Here is an 18,753-nt window from a genome sequence, read left to right as displayed (position 1 = left end):
TTCGGAGCCATTGCCCCCCCGCAGCTTCTCCAGGCACAGCTGGTCCCCTGCTTCCAGAATAAGTGAGGTGCCTCCCCTTGGGGCCTGGGCCCAGTCACCTGAGCTGCACACGCACTGTTTATGTTACATCCCTTGCTGCCTGTTCCCTGCCCGTCCAGCCTTCTAGCAGGAAGTGAACCCGACCACTTCCTTCTTGAAACTCGGCCCTGCCTCACCTGGACCTCCACCAGGCCTCTGTCTCCACCTGTGCTTTCCCTCCCCTGCCCTGACCTGGGGGACAGTGCCCTGCAGCTCTGCTCTCCAGTGGCCGCCCCTTCCCTGTCCTGCCTGCAGGGCTGCCGTCACACCTCTGCCCCATGAAGAGCCAGGCAGGACCGTGCTGAAGGCTGTCGGGGCACAGAGGGCAGTGGTCCCTGCCCTGGACAGGCTCACGTCCAGTGGGTCAAGTCCTCTGCTACACAGGGGAAGCCACTGTGCCCCGGGAGGCTGTGCCGTCAGCATAAGGGACCTGAGAACTCGTAGGGCGAGGGGCACTGATGGGCGTAGACACGCGGGGGGCACAGCTTGCACGGGGCATAGAGGGGCAGGGAGGTCAGACGGCCCACTGGGCTGAGGTGCTGGAGTCACACGCGGGGAGCCGTCCAAGTGCAGGGCGTCCCACTTCATTTCGCCCCCTGAGAGGAACCATTAAAGATTTGGGAACAAAGACACAACGAGATCCAAGCTGTGGTTTTTAAGTGTGTGGCCTCAGCCTGGAGGAGATTATAGGTCAACTGAGGAGGGGGCTGCTGGGCAGGAGGGGCGGACGTGACGGGGTGACTGTTCAGGAGACCGCGCCTGAGGGGTGGAGGCGGGGGACCCCCCGGTGCCTGGTGACCCTGCCAGCGAGCCCCCCCGGGAGAATGGAGAACGAAGAGCCAGAGGAGGAGAGCAAAGGGTGGTCCAGCATGAGGGAACAGAGACCCCCCCAGCAGAGGCCGTCCAGTCAGCCTCAGAGGAACCGTAGGTGCCGAGGTGGGGAGGAAGTGCCGATGCTCCTACTGTGGCTTCCATGAGGGGTTCAGTGGGCGGGGAGGGGAGTGGGCTCCGGCCCTGTCGCCCTCGCGCCGGTCAGCAGAGCCTCACCCGGCCCCTCCCCAGCACTCCCACTGGGTGGCCGGGGCCTGTGTGCAGCCAGACTGGCCTGCTCTCCCCCACGGTCCTGAACGCTGCCCTCCACTCTCTGCAGCCTCTGCTGTGCGGAGAACGAGCCCAGCTACTCCAGGCTGCCGTGGACCGGGTCCTCCCTCCCCTGGGCGCCGCAGCCGCCTACACACCCCGAGCTTTGCCATCAGGCCCCCACCTGGGGTGATGGTTGCCTGAGGATCCAGGTGTCGCAGGTGTTCGGGGGAATGTGTCACATCACCAGTGCTCCTGGGGGCAGCTGTCTGTGGTCACATGGTGCTCGGTTACTACTGATGTAAAGGAGTCTTGCTGTTTTTGTTTATTGATCTCGAGCGGCAGCCTAGCGACTCTTGTAGTTCCGGCCGTGGACTGGGAGGTTCTCCTGGCCTCTCTGCACAGGCGGGCACGCTGTCTGCAGTCAGGGCCAGCGAGGTGGCTCTGTCCCCGTCCTTAAGCCCCGCTCATTTTCTGGTCTGGAGGTACCGACTGGGACTTGCACATGCTGCTGATCAGACTCAGTGACCCACTCACCTGGGGGCTGCTTGGTCTCAGTGGTCTTCTTGGCGCTGTGACCGCCCTCCCTCCCCACGGTATCTCCCAGGCTCACCTTGACCTCTGTCCAGCCTTGACCCTTCTTAGGGGCAGCGCCCTGCATGCAGCTGTGTCCACAGAATGTTCTGTGGCTTGTTGGCTTCACGATGGTGTCCAGAACATTCTATGACATGACAAAATTTTTACCTTTCTATCCACTGAACTAACTTCAGATAAGCAACAACCTCTCCGAAAGGTTGGCCGAAACACTAGATTTAAGAGTGAAAATACCGAATCTGAGTCCTGCTGCCCTCGTTCACTTGAGCGAGCCATTTCACTTCCCGTCGTCTGCCCCTCTGTAAAGTTACTGGTGCTGTGCTCCTGGCAGCGTGGTCTGGAGAGGAGAGCCATGACCTGGAAGGCCACCTTGGAAACTTTAGAATAAAGGGAATAAAAGCATATGTCTAGCGTCTGCCCGGCTGGTGTCGGATACACAGAAATCCTCCCTGGCTGATCCGATGGCCTGCTGTTGTGGGCGAGGATGCTCTACCGTTTGCTCGTCTCTCTTTTGACCTTAACTTTCCACTGAAGAGCCAAGCTGTGTGATCAGAAGGGCTCTTTCAGGGAAGTTACTCTGAAACTTTCTCTTCTCCTTCAATGCGTCTGCTTTCTGTGCGGCACATTTGGAAATTTATCGACACTGTTCCTGGGTTCCTGGCGGAGGGGACCACGCATCATGGTTCCTGGGTGCTGGAGGGCCCAGCTCAGACCAAAGCCCGTCGAAGGAGAGGGACGAAGGGGATGCCATCAGAGCCCGCCTGCCCACCATGGGCTGCCAGCGCTGCTGGAGCGTGGGTAAGCATCGTGCTTCTTGTCCCTGTAAGATCTTTAGGACCTTGTAGTATCTGGACCCAGGCAGTGTTTATTTTTAGACCTAGGAGTATCTATTCCTGCTTCAGTTTTTGTTCTGTCCATGAAAAGGACGGCCCTGGGATCCCTGGGTGGCGCAGCAGTTTAGCGCCTGCCTTTGGCCCGGGGCGCGATCCTGGAGACCCGGAATCGAATCCCACGTCGGGCTCCCGGTGCATGGAGCCTGCTTCTCTCTCTGCCTCTCTCTCTCTCTCTCTGTGACTATCATAAATAAAAAAAAGAAAGAAAGAAAGAAAAGGACGGCCCTTATGAGCTGTGCCTGGCTGCTGTGTTCTCGTGGGATCTGCAGTGGTCATCATAGCTCGGTGTAAGGAATCTGCTAGAAACTGCCTCCCAGGCCCCGTCTATCTCCGGGGACCTGCTTTTCTCCCTCCAGCACCCAGAGCCGAGCGTTCAGCCACAAGCACACAGAGGCTGCAGCTCCCTCGTTGCCCTGCCGCACAGAAATCTCAGGGCCTTGCCTTCGTCTCCGCACAGCCCAGCAGGAATAGTGCTCCAGGAGCTGTGTCTGCAGCCGCCCAAAACGCCCTCGCCTGCACTGTTGTGTAACTCCTGCGGGTGCCAGGGACCTTCCAGTGAACTCCTTTCTTAACCAGCTTGTTGCATCTGTTTATTGAAAGGCAGTCATCCCGCTGAGAGACATTTTGACATATTTCTGGTTGAGACCGTGCCATTTACCTCATCTTCACTTAGCACAACCACTGATAGCCTCCCAGAGACTAACGTTCCCTGTGCTTTTGTGAGGCCGCTCCCCTCCCTCTGCAACTCGCTGGAAGTCACACTTGGTCGCTGCTGGCCTCTGCGGGCTCTCGTGCCGTGTGCAGAATCCCCGACGTCGCTGGCATGGCCACCACGAAGGTCAGAGTGCACGTCGTTTATGCACAGGGCTGCCCACGTGAGGATAAAAACCTGCACGTAGCACAGATTGAGGCCTGCGGTGCCCTGTGTTTGCTCACCTTCGGGCACGTCCTGGGGGCTGATGGGGTGACTGCCGGCTTGAGAGGGGCCCCTGAAGGGCTCGGGATCACTTCAGTCTTCAAGAGAGCAGGTCATGTCTGGGAAGGAGGAGGCTGATTACAGGAAGAAGAACAGGGTCAGACGCTTCTGTGCCATTTGACCGAAGGGTGGCCACACCGTGGGGACAGTGTTGGGACAGAAGGCATGACTTGGGACATGAGAGCCCTTCTGTTGTCCGCAAGGAATCTCATCCCAGGTCACCCGTGCACCGTGTTACCCTGCACCACTGCCAAGGAGAAACGGCCAGGCGTGTGGAGAAGCAGGAAGACGTGACCCGCAACAAGGAGGAAAAACCCACCAAAACCCACTCTGACCCCTCACCGATGTTAGAATTAGCCAATGAGGACATGGAAACAGTTGCTAGAAATCTCCACGTAAAAAGTTCCTCTGAGACACATCAAGGCATTAAGGGGCCTGCTGAACCTTCTGGAGAGGGAAGCCTCAGTGTGGCCTGGAAAACATGCTGGATGGGACGGGCAGCCGGCTGAACACCGCAGAAGAAGGTTAGTGGTCACAGCTACACGAATGCAGCACATTGAGGAAAGAGAATTTTTACGAAACTGAGGGCATTGAGTCGTGGGACGGCTGAAGGTGACCTGACGTATGTGCGTTCAGCCCTCGCACGGGCCTGCGGGAAAAATATTTGAAGAAATGTTGACTAAGAAATGTCCATATTTTCCGGTTTAATGAAAACAACAAACCAAGAGACCCGGGAAGCTCCGTGAACCCCCCACACAAGGAATATGAAGAAAACCTCCCTGAGTCATCATCCAATTGCTAGAAAACAGAATGAATTTAAGAAGTCGGAAGCAGCCCACCAAGGAGAACAGAGGAACAAGAAGAAGGAGGACGGCGGCCGGTTACTGGCCAGGAACGCCGCCAGGAGGGCACGGGGGGCTGGTGCCCTGACGTCCCCGAAGAGGAGCCGCCGGCCTGGCCTTCTGTGCCCACCGAGGGGATCTCTAACACTGGAGACAGAAGCACCAGAGGGGCGCTCCACGAGGAAGCATGACTTCTTTCTGCGGCTTCAATCCCTGTCAAAGATAGTCAGCTGGTGGAACAAGCAGTAATCACGGGCGCTGTGGGGTCTGTAAGGTGCGTGGTCACAGTAGAGAAACGGGGCTGGGGGAGAAATTGGAGAAATGCTGGTCAGCTTCTGAGCCTTCCTGCGAAGCACTGCCACCACGCGCCTTCATGCCATCACTGTGATTTTATTTATACAGATAGAGAGAAAGCCAGTTAGCCCCCACAGGGGTAACCTGGGGTCATAAATATGTACAAGGAACACGAAAGAAGGTGAAGTGGAGGGAACAATGACTGGATGGGACAAATAGAAAAACACAGGTGGATGGATTTGTACATAACTGTGTCAGCCTCACGTGTACGTGGTCTAACCCCAGGTAAAAGCAGAGATGGTCAGACTGTCCTAACAAGCAAGAACAAACCCCGTGCTGCCTACGAGAAATGCGCTTCAACATAAAGACACAACCAGGTTAAAAGCAGAAGGCGTTCGACATCTCCACTAAGTGAAGAAGGCCGGGATGCCCGTATTGTACGAAAGCAGGTTTAGGAGCAGAGAGCGTCACGGGCGGTAAAGGAGATCAGTGCACATAGTGCTCTCGGACCCCATGTGCCACGGGAGCAGGACCGCCCTGGGTATTGACCCACGTAACGGCAGGGTTCTGAACACGTGAAAGGAAAGCGAGGGGAGCTGCCAAAAAGCAGAGAATCCATCATTGTACTTGGAGAAGTCAAGGCTCCTCTGTCAGTAAACGGCCCAGCAAGTAGGAGGGAAATGAGTGGGGAGGGAGCACGTGGCCAGGGGGACCGAAGCCGCCCCCCATTGCAGCAGCCGAACACATGTCCTCGCCAGGGGCCAGCAGCACCGAGCACAGCCTGGCTCTGAAACCGACTTCCACAAAGTAGACGAGCAGAAATCATACAGTGTGCCCTGTAGCCACCGTGGAGTCTAACCGTCAACCGTGGAGGAAAAGAAAACTTCCACCAAATACCTGGAAACTAAGTAGTACACATTTCAGTAAGTCATCTTTAAATGATTATATTATAAAATATAAATTTTATTAAATATAAAATATATAGAATATTTAACATTGAAATATGTAAATGTTCTATAAATTCCATAAGTAACATAAATATTCATGTAAGAGAATGTATTTATAAAATACACAAAGGGGACTCCATCAAATTAAAAAGCTTCTGCGCATCAAAAGAAACAGTTTGCTAAAAGAAAAAGCAACCTGTGGAATGGGAGAAACTATTTTCAAACCGTCTATCTGACAAGGGGTTAATACCCAAAATATATAAGGAACTCCTGCAACTTAACTACAAAATCCCAAACAATTGAGTTAAAAAATGGGCAGAGGACCTGAATAGACATTTTTCCACCGAAGAAGGCACCTAGATGGCCAGCAGGCCCATCCCTCATCACCAGGGAAATGCAAATGGAAACCACAGTGAGACACCACCTCACACCTGTCAGATTGGCCACCATGATAAAGACAAGAGTTATCAAGCGTTGGTGAGGACATGGAGAAAAGGGAACAAAACAAGCACCGCTGGTGGGAGCGTGACCTGGTACAGTCACCGTGGAAGGCAGCGTGGGGATTGCTCATCGATGGGCATTCCCACTGCTGGGTGCTTAACCAGAGGAAATGCAATCCTATTGTGGAAAGACCTGCATCCCCATGTTCATGGCAACATCATTCATGGTAGCCAAGCATGGAAATGCCCACGTGCCCATTAACACGTCAATGGTGGATGAAGAAAACACACACACACACACACACACACACACACACACACACTGGAGCATTACTCAGCCCTAAAAACAAAAAAAAATCCTGCCATTTGTGACCAGATGGCTGAACCTGGAGGGCACTGTGCTAAATGGCATAAGCCAGACAGAGAAAGACATATGCCAGCTGACCTCGTTCATTTGTGGAATCTAAGAAAATGGAACTGATATAGCCAGAGAGTGGGGCAGTGGTTCCCGGGGCTGCAGGGGGTGCAAGTGGGGGCACGCAGGCCAAGGAGTATACACTACCAGTTCTCCACTGACCTGGGGAGCTGACATCCAGTGTGGTGACTGTAGCAGTCATGCTGTGTCATGCACCCCAAGGAAGCTAAGAGAGGGTGTCCTATCACACACACACACACAGAAAGGGACTATGAGAATTCATGGATGTTAACTTGATTCTGGTGATCGTTTCACAGTATGTGTGTGTATCAAACCGTTGCGTTGAATATACAAAAATCATATATATTTTTGCTTGTCCATTATAAATCAATAAAGGTAGAAAAAATATATGCTTATAATACAACATTCAGTTTATACTGATAAAGTTTACTATGATTTATTATATAAGCGTTGATAGGAAAAAATAAAACCCGTGAAATAAAATTATTTTCAGAAGCGTCTAAAGGGAAGTAAAAACAGAGCATCAGGATTTGTGGGCACAGTAAAGCAGTGCCAGTGGGAAACCTCCTCTGTTGGCAGAGGGAAGGTTTAAATCATTGGTCTCAGCTTCAACCTTGAGCTGTTAGTAAAAGAAAAGCAGATTAAACCCGAAGGAAGTAGGAAAAGAGAAATAAAAATCACAGTGGAGATCAGTGCAAAAGAAAGCAGAAAAGCAGTAGAGAAAATCTGTTCAACTGAAAGCTGGTTCTTAGAGCAGACCAATAAAATGAATAAACATACAGATTTCTTTTCCTCTGGTTATACGCCCATTCGCGTAGTCACTGGATGGGAGGGCCCTTCTGCTTTCTAGTTCTGAGGCACATATGTCCTGAGGTATATCTGTCCTGTTCCCCAAGTGGCCGCACAGAAAGAGAAACAGACACCACTTCCCAAATCAGGAATGAGCAGTGGCATCCGGAAGTTTCTAGAGACATGAAGGGAATAGCAAACAAATATTACGAACAACACGATGCCCAGATATTGGAGAACTTTGAAAAAAACAGACACTCCTTGAATGAGAGAGTGGAGCTTCTCACGTAAGAAGTGAGTCGGAATAGCACCGTGTCTGTTAAAGAAACTGGATCTGTAGTTTAAAACTTTCCTACAGAGAAAGCCCCGGGCCGAGGTGGCTCCACTGGTGAATTCCAGCACGCCACTGAGGAAATGGCTGTCGGACGAGCACCATCGTGTGTCGTCAGGTGAGACCAGCAGGGACTATCCCGACGCCAGGCCCAGACAGACTCATTATAGACTGTGTCCCTCGTGAAGACTGACACACACATTCCAAACAAAACCTCTGTAAATCAAATTCAGCCACATGTAGAAAGGCTGATAACTCATGACCCATAACCCCGTGGGATTTATTTCGGAGTGTAAGGTGGTTTAATGACTGAAAAAAAAAAATCATTGAAATTTACCATATTAACAAAAGTAACAGCAAAAGCTGTATCACCATTCTCAAACATGACGCAAAGAAAGCATTTGACAAAACCTAAAATCTATTTCAGACTTTTTTGAAAAGCTCTCAGCAAACCAGTCACTTCCTCAGCATGACAAACAACATCTACAGAAACTGCTGCAGCCAACATCACACTTCATGGTGCAAGTCTAAGATCAGGAATAGGACTAGGTGGCAGCCCCCGTCACTTCTCTCCAGCGGGTACCGGAAGCCCCCGTAGTACAAGAGAAACAGAGGTGTCCTGGTTGGAAAGGAAAAAGCATAGCTGTCTTCCTTTTCAGTCAACATGATTCTTTTTGTAAAAAAACTGATTGAATCTATTTAAACACACATACACACACACACACACACACAAAAAAAAAAAGCCCACAAACCTACTAGTGAATGAGCTTAGTAAATTGCAGGTTATAAGGTCAACACACAAAAATCTATTTTATTTATATTTACTATTGATCAACCACGAAAAGTTGAAATTAAAGTAAAAAGCAGGGACGCCTGGGTGACTCAATGGTTGAGCATCTGCCTCTGGCTTGGGTCATGATCCTGGAGTCCCGGGATCAAGTCCCACATCAGGCTCCTCGCATGGAGCCTGCTTCTCCCTCTGCCTGTGTTTCTGCCTCTCTGTGTTTCCCATGAATACTTTTTTTTTTTTTTTTTTTTAAGTAAAAACTGGGCAGTCCTGGTGGCTCAGTGGTTTAGCGCCGCCTTTGGCCCAGGGCGTGATCCTGGAGATCCGGGATCGAGTCCCACATCAGGCTTCCTGCATGGAGCCTGCTTCTCTCTCTGCCTGTGTCTCTGCACCTCTCTCTCTCTCTCTCTTTCTCTCTCTCTTTCTCTGTGTGTGTGTGTGTGTCTCATGAATAAATAATCTTTAAAAAAAAGGTAAAAAGCATTTATAACAATATCGGAAATATGAAATATTTAGGAATGGATCCCAGGAAAAGAGACACAAGACTTGTATACTTGAAGCCACAAACTGGCAAGAGAAATTACAGAAAATCTCAATAAATGGAGAGATCCTGTCATGGGTCCTGACTCGAAAATCCACAAGGAAATGCAAAGAACCTAAAATAACCAAAACAGCTTCTTTAAACAGAGAAGAAAGAAAGAAAGAAAGAAAGAAAGAAAGAAAGAAAGAAAGAAAGAAAGAAAGAAAGAAAGAGAGAAGGAAAAGAAAAGAAAGAAGTTAAAGGGCTAGTACCAACTAGCACTATCTGATTTTAAGACTTACCTACGTCTGTAGTAGAGCTGAAAGCAGCATCAAAATGGACAAATAAATCAGTGGAACCAAATGAGAAGTCGAGGGTAGACCCCTACATATGTGGTCGGCTGATTTTCAACAAAGATCCAAATAGTTCAGCTCAACGGAGAACAGAGCAGGTTTTCGTCCTGCAGTGCTGGGACTATTGGACATCCATGTGCAAAAAAGTGAACCGCAGTCTACACCTGGTACCACATTAAAAAATTAACTTAAGGGGTGCCTGGGTGGCTTAGTGGGTGAAGCATCTGCCTTCGGCTCAAGTCCTGGGATGGAGCCCCACATCAGGCTCCCTGCTCAGCCTCTCTCTCTCAAACAAATAAATAAAACCTTAAAAAAAAAAACCTCAAAATGGGAAAACATTTGCACATCATTTATTGGATCAAAAACTCATAGTAAGATTATATCGAGAACTCTCAAAACACAATATGAAAACAAACACACAGACCAGAAAATGGGCAAAGGGTTTAAATAGACATTTCACTAAGGAAGTAGTTTGCTGGCAAGGAAGCACCTGGAAAGATGCTGGACGTGGTTCTGCACACGGCGGGTAAAACCAGTCAGACACCAGCACGCGCCCATTAGAATGTCTGAAACGAAAAGACTGTGTCCCCTGTGGGCACAGATTCGGAGGAATGCAGGTGGCACCCCTGCCCTGGGAAGTGGTTCTGGTCTCTTGAAAGCATACATCCGTTAAAAATTGTGCACAGTGTTACAGCAGCTTTATCTGTAAGAGCCGAACACCGGGAATAGCCCAAGTGACCATCGACTGGTCATTGAGTAAGCCAACGGTGATCTGTCCACACAGCAGAATGCTACTCTGCCAAGAAAAAGGAATATACCCGCCCCAAGATAGTTACATTGAGTGAAAGAAGCCAGGAGAAGAAGGGTGTATACTATGCGACCCCATTTATGTAAAATCCTAGATAGCACAGATTAGCTGCTGCCTGGGGAGGAGGGGTTCCCGAGGGGCACAAGGAAACTTCTGAGGGCGGAAATCCCCTTACCTTGACTGTCGGCACGGCTCCCTGGGTGAGGACATACGGCCACAGTTACCAAAATCTGTGCTTATAAACGTGCAGATTCCATTTATCACTTTGACCTCAGTAGGGATGCTAAAAGTTTCAAATTGTGAAACAGTCTATGGACAACTGTACCACCTCTTCTAGATTTTTCAATCCAAGAAAGAGAACAAAATCTGGGGAGCTTGTTCCAGATGAAGACTCATAATGTATGACCAGGAAGTGCAGGTCTGGACCCCGGACCCCGAACCAAAAGCTGTGAATGGCCATTGTTCGGACGGTTGGGAGAAATCTGAATATGGACTGAACATCAGATAATAGTGTGGTACCGAAGCCATATTTCTTGAGTGTGATCGTGGTTTTGCGGTTATGTAAGAGAATGTCCTTTTTCTTAGGAGAGTTTCCAGGCAAAGCGTCACGCCATCTGCAACTTTGAGAAAGTGCAGACAAGCACAGGGGAGGGGAGAGGGAGAAAGCAAACGTTGCAGAATATTCATTTTAAATTAAATTGTCCTTCAGGTTGTGGGATGGGGGGGAGGGGTCACACGTCAAGAGCGGGATCACCGGAGGATGAGAAAGAACATAAAATGTGGCCCAACCTGCGCTCTCCGCGGGTGGCCCTGCGAGAGGGTGCTGGTGGCCATGCTTGGGTCGTCCCTCAGACCCCTCGTTATCCCCTTTCTGCTAATTAACCACATTGGGGGCTGCGGGGTGGGGAGGAGAAGGTCACTTAGACGCTCCTGTAAGCTAAGCTGCGGTTAATTGGGATTTTTCTCGCAGACGCTGTCAGTGTGCAACTCAGGCAGACTTTTCCAAGTTACCGTTAATAAAGTTTTATTTAGAGTGCCACCAGGGTGCCAAGGGCACATTGTCGAGAGCTTGGGAAAACGTTCTGTGTCATATTTATAAAGCCGATCCAAATTTGGGGGTCCAGAGGGCTTCACCGTGTGTGAAGCTGTCACGGGGCCAGGAAGGAACAGGCTCTGTGAGTAAAAGCGGAAAGAGGCTGAGCAGAATCTCATTTCTGTGTCCCAGGTCCCGCAAGCGCGCTCCGCTCTTTGCAGAGCAGGCCCATTGCTGCTCTTCGGCTCTGATGCCACCAGCCTCGCTTCCTGCACCTGCACCCCCTCTCCCACCGCCCCCTGCAGCCTCACACACAAAGCTCAATTGAGAAAATGAGCGGCCATAGCTCTCTCTCCCATCCTGTGAGGACCCGCGTCACCAGATTCTGAGGGTGACCAGGACGGCCAGAGAGTCTGCAGTCCAGAGCCTGCCCTCCTGCCGGCCGGTGCCTGCCAGGGGCTGGCCCGCTCGGGCCCCCGCACACCTCGCCCCATGCCCGCCGCTGCTCCGTCTCCGAATGCCTTCTCCCTACAGGTTTTCTCTTAAGAAACTGCTCCTTAGGTGATATTTACAGAAACCCCAAGACGGTAAATAGAGCCCCGTACAGCCCACCCCCACTTTCCCCTGCGGGTGGAATCCTAAGGAGGCCGTGTCAGCACGTTGTCGTTATTAGCCAGAGTCCACGCTTTGTGCGGCTCTCCTTGGTTCTCCTGGCGTCACATCTCCCCAGGCGCCTCTGGGCATCCCTGGTTTCGGGTGGCCCAGCAGTTGTGGGGGTGCTGGGGCCGTCCCTCCATCGGGATGTTTCTGTGGAGACTACGCCGCAGCAATTAGTTCTGGGAGGAAGAGCACAGGGCTCACGGGCCCCCTCATCACCTCACAGCGCAGGTCTGTCTGTGCACTCAGTGTGACTCGTCACCAAGGATGAGACCACGCCACCCAGCTGGGGTGCCTCCCCATGTTGCCCCGATCCCCCTGCATGGAGGATGTGACCGGCTTTGGGTCCCAGGTCAACCATGATTCCTTTACTCACTTTCATTATTACTTTTTTTAAATCTGAGTATCGTTCTTTTAATTTCTCTCCCTTATTGCTGGGTTAGGCTTATTGTATAAGGTTTGGTGGTGGAGTTGTTTTGTTTTGCTTTTGCACTCCTGGGATTTCGTGTACTGTGTGTCTCAGTTCCCCGACTGCACCTGCCACCTGCCCTGCGGCCCGGCCCCTGCGGGCAGGCGGAGCGGAAGGCCTGTCACGGCAGGTGTGCAGCAGCGGCACCGAGGCCCAGGAAAGGTGCAGCTCCACGTCTGGCTTGCTGTGGGCCCTTGATGAACGTTGCTTATCCTCCCCGCCTCCCCATTGTGATGTCAGTAATTGAATTGCTTCGATGATCCACTTAATTTCCAAACTATAGGTTATAAAGTGCAGAAAATAAACTAAAGTCTAGATAAAATAAAGTTTCAGCATCGAGGAGCACGAGTTTGCATGTCACACAGAGAAGCTGTAGTCAGCCAGGAGGTGCTGTGTAAGTGGATTTGAGCTGCTGTTTTTATTGTTTGATAAAACACAGCTGTCATGCAGAACGGCGCCCTCCTAGTTAAATGAGACGGCTGCGTGTCGGAGGCCCTAACAGAGGGCTTTACTGCAGGGAGATGCAGGTCCACCCTCGAGGGGCCCTGGACAGCTGTAGACCCAGAAAGCAGAGCCCCCGCCCCCCACGTCGCAGGAGCCAGGGCCGCCCCTTCCAGCCCCGGTTCAGGCCCTGGAGGCCATCTGCCCGGGAAGAGGCCAGGTCCAGCCAGATGTGCACTTTGGTGAGAGGCTGGGTGGCCGCTGAGTATGTCTGTCTGTCTGTGGCAGGAGGAGACCGTTGCTTTCGGATGGCCCTGGATTTCCAGGAGTGAGATGGAGAGCAGCAGGAGGAGGCTGGAGGCTGTCAGCCCCGCTCACCGTCAGGCCACTGGGCCCCGCTACAGGCGGACAGGTCTGGGTGCGGGCGGGAAGGTGACAGATCACCCTTTGGCAGCAGGAACGGGCGCTGTGACTCAGGCTGCAGGGGACTTCCTGGTGAAAGGAGGTGAAGCGTCAGCCCGACACGAAGGGCAGTTGAGAGAGAGGCCGTTTTTCTGGGTGATGACTCAGGGGCCCGTGATTCATTGTCAGGCTGGGCTGAATCGCTGGTTCTGCAGAGCTGATCGGAGCGAGGATGGGGACGAGGGTGCTGGTCAGCCTGAGAGCACAGCCCACGGGACTCCAGCCTTACATGTTTAGGGAGAGGGCAACCGCAGTTTTGATACGGGGAGTCTGCAGTCAAGGCTGGGCTTCTCCATGGTCCGGGAAGCACCAGCTTGGATTGTGAGGCCGCACCTGGCAGTGCCCTGGGCTCCAGGCTCTGGGTGCAAGCCCGCAAGACAGGCGAGGAGAGGCCAGGCCTTGCTCTCCTGGCTCTGCCTCTCGTTCCTTCCTCCTTTCACGGGTGGCACGTGTGGACTCAAACGTCCACACTGGAAGCAGTTACTGGGTGTGATTAGCGTCTGTGATTAGGAATTGTAATACTTCTCTGTGTACACATTGGCTTTTTTATTCCTTCAGCAAATGCTTTGTAGGCCTCTGATAGGAGCCAGGTTGTGCTACATTTGGGGACCATACAGGGTAATAATATAGGGTCCTCGTCCTCAAAGAGCTGAGAGTGTAGCAAAGCGGGGGTGAGTGGGAAGAGCTAACCCAGAGGTCGTGATGCAGGACGTCCAGTGAAAGAAGCAAGAAGCAGATCCGGAGGCCGGCAGGGCCGCCCTGAGAGGCTGTACCTGAAGGATGCTCTGATGCCTCCAGTGGGGGACAGAGGGCCTGGAGCCGAGACACACATGGTGAAAACAAACTCTGCCTGCAAGCGCCTGGTGTGAGGGGGAGAAGACCAAGAGACGACATTTTGGTCCAGAAGCATTTCTCCATCACCGCTGCCCATCCTGCTGCTGGGCAGTCAGCACCAAGTGGTCAGGGCTGAGCATGACCCTCGGGGACAGTTTTAGGGCCTGGCTGGGATACGAGTAGAGCAATGCTATAGAAATTAATCAGATCGTTCAAAGGAGTCCAGGAATCTCAGATGAGCTCCAGGAAACACGGGGGCCAGTCCAGCAGAAGGGCCAGCTCTGGGATGGAGCCACTCCTCGGCCTAGACCAGAACCACCCAGAGCAGAGCAGAGTTCCCCTGGGCCAGGTGGATGGAGATGCAGGAGCTGACGGTTATCCAATAGGCTGAGCAGGTGCAAAATTGAGGGGAGGGATGGCCCGACGTCCCCAGAAGCATTAGAAAAAAAAAGCGAAACAATAGGTTTATGGTGAGGAAATGTAATCGAACACGTAGCTGGACTCACCGGTGAGAAAGGTTTGCTTCTGTGTAACACGCTAAGTGTGGACTTCACCAGTGGCTACGGCAAGATCGTATTGGAGAGTTGGGGCAAACAAAGTCCGAAGTGCAAAAGCGAAATCCTCATCTTCCATGATGGAGCAGTAGATGTCTACAGTTGCTAAAAAAAGACTAGCCATTATTTTGAAAGCTAGACGTAAACTCGTAAAAACCTCTCCAAAAGAATTGAGATTGGCTGCCTTTGGGGAGCTGGACCTAAGGGTGGGAGGAATAGGCCGCCGAGGGCCGTCCTGCAGCTCCTCCTCCCTCCCTGTATTCCTCTGGTAGAAACAGCAGCCTTCCAGGCCCAGAACAGGAGCAGCCCGACCCTGCCGCCGGGTAGGAGCCTCTGAGCCACGTAGCTCCGCCAGGGTGGGAGCGTCCACAGCCGTCAGGGAGAGAATTAGGTGACCAACTGGAAGCTTGTGTGTCCCCTGTCCACCGAGAGAATGGAGAGGATGGACTTTAAAAGCCTCTTCAGTGGGCAGCCCTGATGGCCTAGCGGTTTGGCGCTGCCTTTGGCCCAGGGTGTGACCCTGGGGTCCCAGGATCAAGTCCCACATCGGGCTCCTTGCATGGAGCCTGCTTCTTCCTCTGCCTGTGTCTCTGCCTGTGTGTGTGTGTGTGTGTGTGTGTGTGTGTGTGTGTGTGTGTGTCTCATGAATAAATACATAAAATTAAAAAAAAAAAAAAAGCCTCTGCCGTAAGGGAAGTGATAAAGGTGCACGCAATCTGGACCGGCCTTGGTTTGGGGCTCCGGCTCTGCCCCCCACGGACCTCGGCAGGTCACTGCCTATTCTGACTTTGGCCTCCGTGTATCAAAATGGGAGTTCCAACCACTTCCTCTTGAGGTGGCGATGCAGAGCCGGTGCTGGGCTATGTCTCCGGGGCACAGGGCACGTAGTAGGGCCCAGGCACTTAGATTCTTGCTGCTGCTTTTGTTAAGAATAAGATAGACGTACAAGTAGGGCAGACCTAAGAACACGCAGGGAACTCGCCATCTATTAGGTCACAAGAGAAACTTTTAAGAATTTCCAAAAAGTAAGGGTGCCTGGGTGGCTCAGTTGGTTGGGGTCTTCTGCCTTTGGCTCAGGTCATGATCTCAGGGTCCTAGAATCCAGTCCTGCGTCAGGCTCCCTGCTCAGGGGGAGTCTCCCTCTCCCCCTCCCCCTCCCCCAGTGCATGTGTGTGCACGTGCTCTCTCTCTCTCTCTCAAATATATAGAAATCTTATAAAATTTTTTCAGAAAGCAGCAATAGTACAGACAGTGTGCATGGTAGGATCAGAAATGAATAACAGTAACTGAAAACAAAATAAGCCTTCCAACTAGAATTTTATTTTTTTTAAAGCAATTGCCTTTGGTCTTGTGTCAAAGGAAAAATATGGAACAAAACTAGAGTCTCCAAAAACACAGATATTGAAAGTAATGCCCATCAGACCCACGGACTCTAGCTAAAGCCACATTCAGAGAAGAACATGGCAACCGTACGTCCCCATGCCACCTGACAGAAGCAGAGAAGAGTAAGCAGCCTGCTAGGATGACACCGTGAAACAGAAGGAGCTCTAGACACACAGGAAAAAGCTGGTAAAAGATCAAAGGACTTTTCTGAGTTCGCAAAAAAAATAAAATAAAAACTTAACAGTAAATGAAAAGCTATTTCTTGGGGGGAAATCAGGTTACCTGATGAAGGGGACAGAGCGCCATTAGGAAGGGACAAGGGAGGAGGAACCGCAGGAAGAAGAGCACGGTGACTCATGAGATTATTTTGTGCATCCTTGAAAATGCAGCCATAGCCTGGATACAGCACACTTGTAATTCCAGGGAACTACAACTGATCAAACTGACTGCGAAGAAGTGGAAGGTTCAAACAGGCCAGCTTCCCTACACAGACCAGGGAAGGGGCCAGAGAGAACCTGGCCGCACGGCCACCCCCGGGGCTGCAGAACCCCAGCAGCCTTCACCCCCCAGGAGCAGCGGAAGGAAGGCAAGCAGCACCGGGCTGCTCCCGGGGCACATGGGGCACCGATGCCCAAATCTAAAATGCACAACTGCGTGAATGTGCCTAAATGCCACCCAGCCGTATGCTTCAAATATGGATAAAATGGTGAATTTTATGTTTCATATGTGTCACCACACACAAAAGACTGAATAAGTCCACACACAAAAGCAAACCACAAGGCCCCTGTACCCAGCAGAGCGTCCCGAAGGGACAGCACCGTGTTGCCCAACGGGCTCCTCCCAGGTGCGGGGCTGGCTCCCTGTCATCCTCGAGACGTTAGTAAGCAGAAGGCCAACATCGATCTTGTGAAGGAGGAGAACCACACAATACAAGAGCATCCTGAGCTGCTTCTCGAACATCGAAAATAGTTTGGTATCAGCCCCAAAGCCAGCATCATACTTAACAGAGAAACCCAGAAAACAAAAAGCAAGCAGAATGAAAAGCCACCGTCATGCAGAGGCCAAAACTAAAGGCACAGAGACTAGAAAAGTAGAAGTAAACCACTGCAGCTGACACACGATGCACCTGGAAAGCCGAGTGGAGTCCATTCGATGCTGCTAATGAGGGGCGCTACGAGGCAGGGGACTCAAGATTAACGTACAGACATCACAGGAAGGTACGTGCACCCTAAATCTGGGGATAAACCTGAGACACGAACACCGTAAAACATTCCTGAGGAACGCAGAAATCTACCCGAACAAATGAAAACATGCGCTGCGCATTCACAGAAGGATTCGTCATCGTCAGCATGTCAGTGTTCCCTAAATTAATTTAAGCTTTAATACAATCCCAATAAAACTACCAGCAGGTTCCTTTTCCCCCTCCCTCTTCTCTGGAACTAGACAGACACGCTCTGCACTTCCTGTGGAGAAATGAATAGGAATCGCCAGGGAGACTCTGAATAGGAAGGAAAATGGGAAGGAGCTAACCCTACCAGGCATCAAAACTTAGGACAAAGCCTCAACAATGAAGAGTGACGTGGGGTTGGACAGATCATGGACAGACAGGCAGACAAATGGGCTCCACAGAGATAGGTCTCAGTGCGCGCACGGCACTGTGTAGTCGAGTCAGCAGCTCAGATCAGTGCAGCAAGGATGATGGGCTCCTGAATTTCTGGTGTGAGGGTAGCTAGTGATCCGACTGTGCACCCCAAACATCAGAATTGACTTTAAAGAGATAGGTTGTTTAAGTATGAAGAATAAAAGCAGTAGAAGAAAACCCAGGCAAATTCTATTTTAATCTTAGAGTGATTAGTCCTTTCAACCATGATTTAAAGTCTCCATGTCTTTGAAAATTAATAGATTTGGTTGCATAACAATAAAACATTTGCATGGGGGAAAAAACTAGCAAAGTCTTAAGACAAAAAATTGGAGGGGGATGGTATTTAAAACTCTCCCTGGTGAAAAACCAGCCATCATATGTAAAGAGCTCCAAGAAATGAAGAACAACACTTGACAGTCCAGCAGAGAATTGGTCAAAAGATGACCATGACCTAGCAATTCCCAGAAAGAGAAATACAAGTGAGCCTTACTTACTACTTACATGTAGGGGAAGGGAGTCCTTCCACCATGAGGCACGGGTGCAGCAGGGTGGCACCAAATACGGGTTTTCACTTCTCAGATGGGCGAGCCCTCAGGTGTCTCACGGCAGGACGCACTGCAAGTCGGTAGATGCATTTGTCCCGCGACGGGGCCATGTTGCTTGTGGGAATTTACAGCCTTGCCCCCGTGGGCCTGACCGAGCCACGCTCTCCTCACTGCGAGGAAAAGACACTTCCCACGTGGCCAGGCTGTCGTACAGAGAGGGAGTGGTCCTCGCATTTAAGAAAAGGGTGGCTTGGTCTCTGTGTTCACGTCCCCTAGGTTTCCGTAGAGAAAAATCGGGAGAATCAATAAGAAACTAATAAAGCACTTACACTAGTGGTGGAGGGAGGTTTACACTTGTATCTTATTTCACATTTATTTTCGCTTTGTATCCAGATGTCCCTTCTCCACATTAATGTATAATCATGCTGAGTCTCTGCAACCCCTGCAGAGACAGAGGAGGGGAGCCGACTTCTCCATCTCTGCCTTTCGGTAGCATTTTGATTTTTCATCTTGTAAATATATTTACAAATTTTGGAACATGTACTAAAAAAGTAGATTGAAAGTG

At 51.2% G+C, this 18,753-nt stretch overlaps 1 protein-coding gene across 4 annotated transcripts in view; it reads left to right on the top strand.

Moving 5' to 3' along the window:
• Positions 1-18,753, top strand: part of RPTOR (regulatory associated protein of MTOR complex 1) — a 333,192-nt gene that overhangs the window by 251,558 nt on the left and 62,881 nt on the right. The gene's annotated exons all lie outside the window — the stretch shown is intronic.

The sequence above is a fragment of the Canis lupus genome, chromosome 9, assembly GCF_003254725.2.
Source record: "Canis lupus dingo isolate Sandy chromosome 9, ASM325472v2, whole genome shotgun sequence".
Taxonomy (NCBI): Eukaryota; Metazoa; Chordata; class Mammalia; order Carnivora; family Canidae; genus Canis; species Canis lupus.
This window is presented reverse-complemented; position numbering and strand designations above follow the sequence as displayed.